Raw genomic sequence first — 10776 nt, 5'->3', positions numbered from 1 at the left:
GTGCTCATTACCTTCTTTTGTGAAGCCTCTTATTGTATGTCATTGTCCATGGACACTAACAAACAGCCTTTTAGGCTGGGCAGCATAACACGAGCAGACGTAGAATACGCACATCGACAGGCTGGGTGCTGGGCTAAAAGAAACTTCAGTAGGTTGGGTGGAGCCCGTGGCACACCACAGGTAATAGCAAGACGTTCTTTATTTAAATACTGACAACGTTTTTGATCTATTTGATCTTCAGCATAGGGCAGGGCAGCATAACGCAACAGCACTTGTACTGTCTTACTGCATGCAGAATCTCAGCCAGGTATTGATGGATATGACATTATTCCAGCCCATTTCCCTGCTCTGTTCGGACACTATTTGCTGTGTGTACACAAACAATCTTTCCATGCGATCCAAGCTGCCCTATTTGCATGGTGAAATCGTGGTTGCAGGATATGTCCTCTTATTCCATGTTTTTTCCTCCAACGTGCCTCATTTTCTAGCCAATATTTACTCAGTGTACAGTATGTGTGTGTGTGCCTTAATTCTCTGCCTGCCCCTCCTGGCCTTATTGCTGTTGCTATGGCAACAGCTCATCCCCTGCCACTTGACAGCTGATAGGTTGACAGACGGCCATTAGGGCATTATTGTGATTTCGCATGGGGATTCTCTGTGATGGGTGCCCACTTGACCCACTTGGTGCCATGGCAAGAGGGGACGCTGTCCTCTGTCCCAATCACGTTGTCAATGTTGCATATCACGGTTCCACATGCTGGAAGTGACTTCTTGTCAGGGAATTGCTTTGCGTTGCACTGTTAAATTCCTCTGTAGGGGTCAAGGACAGCGTGCTCTCAGTGACCTATGATATGCATGGAAAGGGTATAGATCAGACCAGGGATATACTGTACCGGTAGTTTGAAATATGGGGGAATGAAGACTTTTGACTATATATCTGTTCATGATCAGTTGTGGACACACTACTGTATGTGGTTCTTCCGGGGACCCCTAGGAGTCCTTGAGGTGGTTCCAGGGGGTCCTCAGCTAAATTAGACTAATTGAGACTAACCAAATGGAGCTGTAAGAGTCAATTTGGTTCCATTTTGTACTCTCCAACAGCATTCGTGTGTATGTGTAATTGGGACACTTGTACACTCTCATAGTTCCATTTGTATACTCTCAAAATTACTCCCAGCTAAATTATTGTAATTTTAAGAGTAACTCTGAGAGTCTCATGGTTAACTCTCATAGTTTGTAATAGTAATTAATGTAATGTTTAATATTTAAACCAAACTGGGGTCCCTGATATTAAAACGTTTGAGAATCATTGTTCTAGAACAAGCTTGGGTCTACCATACAGTATGCTTATTGTAAGAAAAGAAGATCTATATGGTATTACTCTATTATTATTATTATTAAGGAAGGTTTCGGTTCCATCCTGGCATTGGGTTGAAGTGTCCTTGAGCAAGACACTGAACACCCCTGTGCTGTTCAAGATGACCACTGCTTAAAATAGTTACAATGAAAAATTCCCTTGGCATTCAATGCAGAGGAATTCCAGTTATGGCCAAATTAAACTTTACTTCCGTTAAATGGCTGAGCATGGACTTGGACTGTGTGATGTAATTTTAATGTTCAGAGTAGTAGTTCAGAGATACACATACCTATACATATAGTTTTCAACACCCTCTACAATTTACAATTCAGGCATTTTGTAGAAGTTCTTATCCAGAGTGACGTACAAAGTGCAAGATCAGAGTAAGCTGCTGTGACTGTGCATGTATTAGTGTGAATGTGTGTGTGTGTGTGTGTGTGTGTGTGTGTGTGTGTGTGTGTGTGTGTGTGTGTGTGTGTGTGTGTGTGTGTGTGTGTGTGTGTGTGTGTGTGTGTGTGTGTGTGTGTGTGTGTGTGTGTGCGTGCGTGCGTGCGTGCGAGAGAGCTTGCATGCGTGCATGTGCATGTATACAAGGGTGTGTGTGTGTGTATTTCTGCATCTCTTCATGTCTGCTTGCATTAGCCTTTCATATTTGCCCTGGATCTAGAGATAACGGCCACAGCTGTAGCCCACACAACCCTCTCCTCCCTCTTCTGTTCCAATCTCCGCACGGCATCCTGGGAGAGATGTCCAGTCCTATTTTATTCCCAACTATAAAAAGACCCGCCGAAATCCAAAGTAAAGTAGCACAGCAGTGCCACGCTTGGCCACCATTTAATTCCGTTTAATATTTTGTTTCAAATACCGGGATGTAGACTGAGGCTGAAGGTTACTGATTGATGCTTTCAATTATTCAACCACTACCTTTGTAGAGTTCAAACTTGCAGTTCTTCTTACCGCATTATGTAAGTGATATTAGTGCTGATTGACTGGGATTGCAAGTAAGTGTGTTTATATACTTTGGGCTGTATTTTGCGTGTCTTAAGTACCAGGTCTTATTACTTAACTTAAGACCTGGAGGCGTGATCAATGCCATTTGGCTATTCTGAGTGGCCAAAGAGCATTGACCACGCCTCCAGGTCTTAAGTTAAGTAATAAGACCTGGTACTTAAGACACGCAAAATACAGCCCTGCATATGGTAGACTGTCATTATGACGTATCATTTTGAAGTGACAGTGCAGTGCCTATGGCATGGCACATGGTGGCCCTTTCGGACCAAAACAGCCCACTTTGGTCTGAGTGGGCTGTTTTGTTTCTGGTGCTGCTTTCAGCATGGTCGGACTCGGGAGGGTGTGGTGGTTCAGTCTGTGACCCGGCCACTGGAGACTATGGGAGGGTGTGGTGGTTCAGTCTGTGGCCCGGAGGGTGTGGTGGTTCAGTCTGTGGCCCTGAGGGTGTGGTGGTTCAGTCTGTGGCCCGGAGGGTGTGGTGGTTCAGTCTGTGGCCCGGAGGGTGTGGTGGTTCAGTCTGTGGCCCCGGCCACTGGAGACTATGGGAAACCTTGCGCTGTCGATGACCATGGCTCATTGAGCGTTATCGACTTCACACTGCACTCCCGGTCCTGCAATAACCCCCCAAGTGCATAGTCTAATCAATGAATGAATGGATCTGGAGATACTTGAAGGACATACTGTACAGACAGATGGCTCTTTTTTTACGTGAATCGGGCTATGGCGTGTAACACATTTCATGGCTTCTGGATGTACGTGTTTCCATACACTATACGGCTTGGTTTTAATGGCACTCATTAAAGGCTGTCCCAGTGCCTTGTGTTGGAACGTGCGGGCCATTAAAGCTCGCTGCTAGTCACAGAACAGAGTCGAAGGACAAAAGAGAGAGGAAGTGATTTACAGTAATCAGTAATCTGATGAGATGTTTACAAGTCTCTCTAGTTTATTTCCACCTGTGTGTAAAATCTCTGTACCGACTTCTCTACTGAAAGCATGGATCAGAAACACAAGGATAAGAACCGAGCTTGTGTCAAGCAATTCTTTAATTATTCAAGGCCACGAGTGAACAACATCCTTATGTCAATGTTTGTCACAAGACAGGTCATTACACACAGTCTAGTACATATGATGACAAGACCGTAAGGCTTTAACAAATTAAACCCTCTGTACTTAGTAAACTAATACTTGATTGGTGTCGGCTCTGTACTTTGCACTTCTTCCCTACACCAAAGTATGTCCAATCTACAGCCTCGGAATGTATCTCCTTGCTACCCGTCAATGACTGGTAGCCCCAAAATTGGGATGTGATTAACTATCAGTCAATATGAGAAATGGTTCTCGAGAATCTCGATTCAGAAATAATGTTCCGTCACCTCACTAGAGATTCAAATAGGCTATTGTGTTTGGCTATTGGACTATAGAACGGCTGATTATAAAACCAGCCATTTCTTTCTTCTTGTTCCTGAGAAGGTTATCCTGTGGCATCACCTACTTTGCTGACTTGTGCAATACAAATGCTACATCATGGGTTTAATAACTGTTCCACAGGAAACGACTCGCAGCTCGCACAGTCATCGTTTTATGACTCTCCCATCCCATCCCACGCTTACAGACAATCATCTGCAGTCTGTCAAATGGAGAAGAAATGAAGTAAATACTCTTTGACACACAGCGTCTGCTCTGTAGTTACTTTATTATTATTACAAATATTAAACAAATACCCTATATATAGCGTCCCTATTCTGGGGCAAACATTCGCAAGATTGTAAAGTCACAGCGTGTCACAACACTGAGCTTGTAATAATAATAATAATAATAATAGCTTGAATTTATATAGTGCCTTTCATGAACCCAAGGATGGTTTACAAAATGTATAAACAACAATCAACAACTATATGCATGCCATAAGCCTGAGAGAATAAGTGTTGTACATGTGTTGTAATTATGTCATTTTCTGCAAAAAGATTTTATGCAGAGGGGGAATAGCAGTGGACCTAGTATAGAGCCCTGGGGGACATCAGTCAAATAATTAGCCTACATACATGCATGGTTTAAGAGATTAACCTGAATCCTGTCCTTCTGCTGTGAGCCAATTTAATCAACATTTATTGGTCAGTGTATTGATAGTGGCAATGACCTTTCCTCCTCGCCACTACACAGCCCATCAATTGTAGGGTAATGTAGTAGTAATGTACCAACTTACCAAAATCATAAACAGTTTTTCAGGTCATGGAAAGTTCCACCCGCTAGTACACTCCTCCCATCATAGACTGGGCCTCCATCTTTCAGTGACTTCCTTTCTGGCTGCACAGTCTTCAGAGATTGGGCTAAAATCAGTGAGCCATCCATCACAGCAGAGAGAGTGGTAAATGTATAGCTGTAGAAATAGGCCAGAGCACAGCACCCATGAAATAGATGGAGTGCAATTAGGACAAGGTTAGCCTCCCTCTGTCACACAGTCACACACACACACACACACACACACACACACACACACACACACACACACACACACACACACACACACACACACACACACACACACACACCAGTGTTGTTTTTGGCAGCAAATTTCTATTTTAGTTTAGTCATAGTCTTTGGACTGAAACTTCATTTAGTTTTAGTCACATTTTATTCACCTGGAATGTCTTAGTGTTAGTCTAGTTTTAGTCGACTAAATGTCATAAGATTTTAGTCGACTAAATCTACAGTTGATTTAGTCAACTAAAATGTATTTTGTCGGGTCTTGCCGTCGTAATGAGTGTTTTTACACATGCTGAAAATAGCCAATCTACAAGCTCACAACTTGTAGATCAGCTATTTTCAGCATGCAACCAAGTGTAAAATGACTTATACTGGATCTCTTGTCCACTAGTCCCTTCCTAACATTTATTCTAGCTTTTATTCGTCGACGAAATTGTCAGTATATTTAGTCTTAGTTTTAGTCATCGTAGCTTAGTTTTCATTTCGTTTTCATTTGTTTTTGTCAGTGAAAATAGGTAGTCGACATTTTTCGTCTTAGTTTTAGTCGACGAAAACAACACTGACACACACACATGTACAAAGTAAACACTCACACATGCTCACACACTCGCACACGTGCACACATTCACACAGGGTTTCATTATCAATGAAGACACACACGCAAATGTTTGAGAGCTCGTACAAACATATAAATTCACTGTTTACTCTGCACTATAGGCACTATCTGAGGTATTCAGCAATTGACAAATAATTCAATTCAATTCTCAGCTTGGCAAGCAAAATGTATCAAAGGTGGTAGAAAGGTAGTAGAAAAGTAAAGCAGTCATGCATATCCATGCCGAGGTCCCTGTCTTACTCCTGTTCAGTTCCGGCGCATTAATTATCAAACCATACTAACACCTCACTCATGCTTCAATTTACTGTCAATTACACGGTTGGCGGTTATTGCACCTATACGGGGACATCGCTTAATTAGCGTATCAGTTCCACCGATTGTATAAGCTGCCGTAAAATCCAGTATTTGTAGTCCATTTTCACTACCTATCTACCTCATGTGCATGTTGTGAAGGCAAGTCATTAATGTTCAGTATAGCCTACACTGCAGTAGAAACATTTCACCTGCTATTGTAGAGCTTTAGGCAGATGGGATATTAATACTCTTTCTCAACTGGACATTATATGTAAAAGAAAAATCACACCTGTGTGAACCAAGTGGTGCAACTCCCCTCTCTCTCTCTCTCTCTCTCTCTCTCTCTCTCTCTCTCAGAGACACAGCACTACCCCTCTCTCTGTTTCTGGCGCCCCCTACTGCTATGAATAAGTCACATACTCGTGCTCATTGACGTACACAAACAGACAAACAAACAGGTACACGGACATTGCAAGCTGGTTGTAGAAGTGGTTGCACCACTTAAAAATAGAAACTAAGAAAAGAAAAACGTATACGATAGTATTATAAATCGCTAAGGAAATAATCAGTAACAGCAGCCCTATAATTTTGAATAAGATAAAACAGCGACTGCTGTGTTTAATGACCACCCTATCATATACTTTATCAGAACAATTTATATAGAATTATTATAGATGCTCGCCTATATGATTTATTTCTCTGTCCCCTCCCTCTCTCCTCCTATTTTATCTTCCCATCTCCTTCCCCCCTCTCCTTCTCTCTTCTCTGCCTTGTTTCTTCCCTAAAGCATGATCTTATAACACATTTTCACACTTCCACATTTCCCTTTAGATTGCTTTCATTTTCACTGCCGTGGAAACCAACACCACTCTCTCTCTCTCTTCACCTTCTCCAACGTCTCCACTTGTCAAAGAAGTACCAGGTTTTCCTTTTTGTCAACAAAGCGTTATTACTTCACACCACACCAGAGAACTCCTCCACTGTGTATGTTTTGTAAAAGATCACACTTGTGTGAAGTGAGGGGCGCCCACTATGGCCCACAGTGGCTTTTTTTAAATTTAATTTCTGGTGTTTTGTTGTTGTTGACGACGACGTACAATGACGACACATCAGTTCTAATCAACAACTGTTCATTTATCTTTCATTGTGAAAATGAATGTTTCATTAATCATCCACTGATTGTTCATTGATGAAGAGAACGTAAATAAAACACAATGGCAATGTATTACACTACTTGACTACCAGGCCCATATAACTGTGTGTAGCTGCTGTTTGTGTCCCCATGTGTTTCTGAACAGAACAGATGTGGACTGATTGGTATCCGAAAGTGAGCCCACATTTCTGCTTCTAATCTACTGCATATGATCGCCCTCTTCTGGTTAGAGGAGTGAACTGTCTCACTGGCGAGTTGTTGGGTTGAAAATGGGGGACGCTATGCCAAATGCCCCTTTCCCCTGACTGGAAGTAGCAGATGGCTGCTCCCCAGTATGCAAAGCAGGGATATGCTACCACCAGAAGCTTCTAGCAAGAGATAAGCGCGCACACGCACGCAGCCACGCACACACGTCACACACACACACAGACAGACAGACAGACAGACAGACAGACAGACAGACAGACAGACAGACAGACGGACAGAGAAAGGCAAGCATACCTTTCTGTCTTGCAAGCATAGCTAGGTTAATTCTTCAAAAAGTTGTGCCCTTTTTTCTTCTCTCGGCCCAAAACATTGTCAGTTGTCAGTTGTCACTTGTCAGTTGTCAGTTGTCACCTGCCGAGTTGACTTTCTCCGAGGCTTAAAGGTCTTTAAATAAATACTTTTTGAAACGTCTCTGCATGGGAAAGAATAATGGGAAATTCTCTTCTGGTGCCCTGAAAGGGGGGCGGGACTACGACGCTATAACACCATCATAACAAATTGTTTAAAAATGTCTAGCATGTGCAAAGTATACGCATTGTGCATTACAACAATGCCCCTTTTAGCTGTTCTAAAATCACTGTGAACCACAGCCTCTTAAAGCTTACTGATTCTTTAAGACATTACTCACTGCGGCAAATCCATGCCTCAATATTTTCATTGACAGGGATATGTTTGGATCAATTTTGCGGAAGACTGCTGGCCAAAAGCCTTTCTGTCTGTGTTGTGTACTTTTCTTTAATCTAGACACACCCAACAATAAAGTTCTGAAAATGGTCTGTGTGTGTGTGTGTGTGTGTGTGTGTGTGTGTGTGTGTGTGTGTGTGTGTGTGTGTGTGTGTGTGTGTGTGTGTGTGTGTGTGTGTGTGTGTGTGTGTGTGTGTGTGAGTGAGTGCGTACGTGCCCATTTGTGCGTGTGTGCGTGCATGTGAGACTCTACCTCATTTGTCTGTCTGTCCTGTTTTCAGCCCATGCACACTTTCAGAATAAATTTGTTGAGTTCTGTGAATTATTGATTAACTGCAGTCACTGTAGTCACTGTAGTATGTGCTTTGCTACCTTCCGTTCGACTCAGCTGTTATGTAATTTTACAGTTCCAATTTAAAACGTAGGCATTTAGTTCTTATCTAGAGCAAACTTGAGTACAAGGTGGGAGTATAAGCATAACATAAGAGTTAACATTTGTGAACCAACAAAAGGGTAAGAGTAATTATAGCCCTCAAACATGACTGTCATAATCATGACAGTCATGTTTCCACTGTACTGGTTCAAATACCAGAAGCGACAGGAAGGTGAATTCCACCAACTGCAAACTGGTGACTATGGAGGATGGCTGGTACTACAGCTATGGTGTCCAGGCATCAACTGTCAGTAGCCCTTGTGCAATTAATTAATTAATAACAAGTCCTATAGTTATCAGTTATCACTATAGTTATCACTAAGCCATACTTGCTTGCTGACACAGACAGTGAGGTGGCTGTGCTGAGCCTAGTGGCATGGCTGCGAATGAGACAGCTAGCTAATGTGGTGGAAAGGGATTTAGAGGATTTGACCCTATCAGGGGAAATGACACTCCGAGAGGCTCTGTTAATGATACTAAATTAGTCTGCACTTGCAGACTGCTAATAGTGGTGACATGAAATCTGAGGCTCGTAATTATGGGGGAGCAATTTAGCGGAAACCTAATTTGTGCGTGTAGGCCCATGTGCTTGTGTTGTGTACGTGTGCTCTACTACGCTTCACCTACTCCTGGTTATACCTTCATTTGGGATATTGGATCATAATCTGTTCGCATTAAATCCAATGAGATGTCCTCTGTTCTGTGATTTGACTTGATGGTTTTCAGCAGTGCATGGGGGCCATTTCTGTATGGGTTGATGGGCTCTCTCACCTCTCTAAAGGTGAGCACAGTGGTGCATTGCTCATGTCTTTCTCCTCAAGACAATTTACTTATTTAGCAGCCATCATATGACACAAGGAAGCTGCAGGGGGAAATAGAGTTTGTATAATAGATGGTGAAACTCAAAAAGAGAAATATTTCAATTTGGTTGTATGATTGGATTCTTTCATTTTCTTTTTAAAGACATAGGCCCTGCCCCCACACTTTGAAGGCAATAATAGGTAAACAGTGTAATATAAAAATTTTGACAGTCATCACTCAGAACCATTTGTGCCTAATTCTATGGAAAGAAAACACATTTCTACAACGAACAGTGGCTTTAGTAGCGTTTGTGGCACCCCCTACAGGTGGAAGTGAAATCTGAGTAGATTGGATGCTGGTATTCTTTTTTTGTAGGTCAAAACATGAAGTGGCCTGAACTGTTCTAGTATCTTAAGTATGTCCTCATGCATGTACTGTACTGACATTTATGCTTGAAAGGACAATAATTAAATGTATCACAACAAGACATGGTCTTCTAATTAGCAAATACAATTAAATGATTTACTTGGAAACTCTACACGCACAAGCACACACACACACACACACACACACACACACACACACACACACACACACACACACACACACACACACACACACACAAACACCCACACCTGTACGCCACACACGCACACAAACACACACACACGCAGGCCGGTGATATGTGTTGCATGTCAGTTCCCTGTCTCTATCGTAGCTAATAGCTATCAACTATGTTTACATGTTACTCTTCATCTTTTATCTAGCAATAATAACATATACCCTCCTTGCCACCTTGCCAGCCAGGGCACTGACACAGCATGTGTAGGAAAACGGAAGGGGGTGCAGGCCGCCAACACTTTCCTCCCACTGATCCAATCCTCTTTAGTGCTATATATCACAATGACAGTCTGCCTGTCATTCTGGGCCATGCCAGCCATGCTCCGACAGCATAGGGGCTTGGAGTTCAGTGCCAGGGATACCCACTGGAGGTGAACAGGGCGAGAGAGAGAGAGAGAGAGAGAGAGAGAGAGAGAGAGAGAGAGGGAGAGAGAGAGAGAGAGAGAGAGAGTGGGAGGAGGAGAGACAGATGGAATGCTGAGGGAAGAGAGAGAGTTGCCAGCTGGAGGTAAGGGCTCTCCCGGAGATTAGGCTGTTCTGTACCACAGCTAACCTGTGGCGTGAAGCGAGAGGCCGTCCACAGCAGCAGGCTGCGCTATCACAGCTGAGCAGAATCAAGGTAGACGGTTTGATCTTAAGCCTGAGAGAAGAGACCACACGCTGGATTCCATGTATCCCTTTTTGTCCAGTCACCACTAAAGTGGTGTAATGATTATTGCACCTACTTTACTTGCTCATAGATAGTTATATTCAATAATTTGCTATATTTGTCTTTGTCTCTGGCTTCATTTTGAAGGTTTCAAATTCATTTGTAAAGATGTGTGTGTGTGTGTGTGTGTGTGTGTGTGTGTGTGTGTGTGTGTGTGTGTGTGTGTGTGTGTGTGTGTGTGTGTGTGTGTGTGTGTGTGTGTGTGTGTGTGTGTGCGCACGTGGGTGTGTGTAATCTAAGAAAAGATTGGGATAGAAGTATAGGATACCGGTAGACACCTCTTCCGGCTCTGGGTTGCGTGTCTCTGTTGAAGAAACATTTTCCCGAGCTTCCGCATGCGTAACGT

The sequence above is a fragment of the Protomyctophum bolini genome (assembly GCF_963924005.1).
Source record: "Protomyctophum bolini genome assembly, chromosome: 2".
NCBI lineage: Eukaryota > Metazoa > Chordata > Actinopteri > Myctophiformes > Myctophidae > Protomyctophum > Protomyctophum bolini.
This window is presented reverse-complemented; position numbering follows the sequence as displayed.